General features: G+C 38.2%; 1 protein-coding gene across 1 annotated transcript in view; it reads left to right on the top strand.

Moving 5' to 3' along the window:
- ALG6 (ALG6, alpha-1,3-glucosyltransferase) overlaps positions 1 to 957 on the top strand; it is a 58,452-nt gene that overhangs the window by 24,723 nt on the left and 32,772 nt on the right. The window lies entirely within an intron of this gene.

The following is a 957-nucleotide window of genomic DNA, read 5'->3' as shown; positions in this document are numbered from 1 at the left end:
TTTTTTTTAAAATTTCAAAATATTAAGGGGGTACAAATATTTTTGTTACATGGTTACCTTTTATACTGCTTAAGTCAGGGCTATGAGTGTGCCCATCACCTGAACAGTGTTCATTGTACTTGATAGGTAGGTTTTCACCCCTTCTCCTTCCCCTCCCCACTTCTTGATTTCCAATAACCTTTACTTCTCCCTGTGCTCATGGGGGTCCATTGATTAGTTCCAAATTATTAGAGAGTACATGTGGTGTTTGTTTTTCCATTCTTGAGCTACTTCACTTAGGATAATGGTCTCCTGTTCCATCCAAATTGCTGCAGCTCCGGCCTTTTCCTTAATTCGTCCAAATTTAATCAGAGTTTGTTCTCTTTACTGTTCATCTGGTCATGGAATCTCAGGCCCAAGAGATGATTTATGTTGCCTGGCTTTCCTTCTACCACATCACTCCCCTTCCCCTCCAATGCTTTAATCCTTCCTGAACTGCATACTCAGCATGTGATTATTCAGCTTCTGAACTAATACCTATATTTGCAGGGAATTCACAATGTTTAGAGACAGCCTATTCTATTTTCAGAGAGCCCCTATCATTAAAAATTACCTTTTTATATTGAACTTCCACCAGTCATTCCAGGTTCTGTTTTCTTGTGTTACAGAGAACAAATCTGATCCCTAATATACCTAATATCCTACAGGCATTTGAAATCACCTCTTCTCTAGGTTAAACATTCCTAGATACTTCAGCTATTCCTTAGAATTAGATGACTAGTTTGTTGAATGTGATTAAGGTTTTGAAGCCTCTGTTTGGGTATGTTCCAGTTTGGCAGTGTCATCTTAAATGTGGCATCAGGAGCTCAACATAAGATAGATTGCAGCATCTAACACTGACGGTTTACTATCACTTACCTTTCTCTAGACACTATATTTAGTGAGGTACAAGAAAAAAATAGGTTCTTTGGACAACTA

This window comes from Propithecus coquereli, unplaced genomic scaffold (assembly GCF_000956105.1).
Source record: "Propithecus coquereli isolate 6110/MARCELLA unplaced genomic scaffold, Pcoq_1.0 Scaffold14, whole genome shotgun sequence".
NCBI classification, from domain to species: Eukaryota; Metazoa; Chordata; class Mammalia; order Primates; family Indriidae; genus Propithecus; species Propithecus coquereli.
This window is presented reverse-complemented; position numbering and strand designations above follow the sequence as displayed.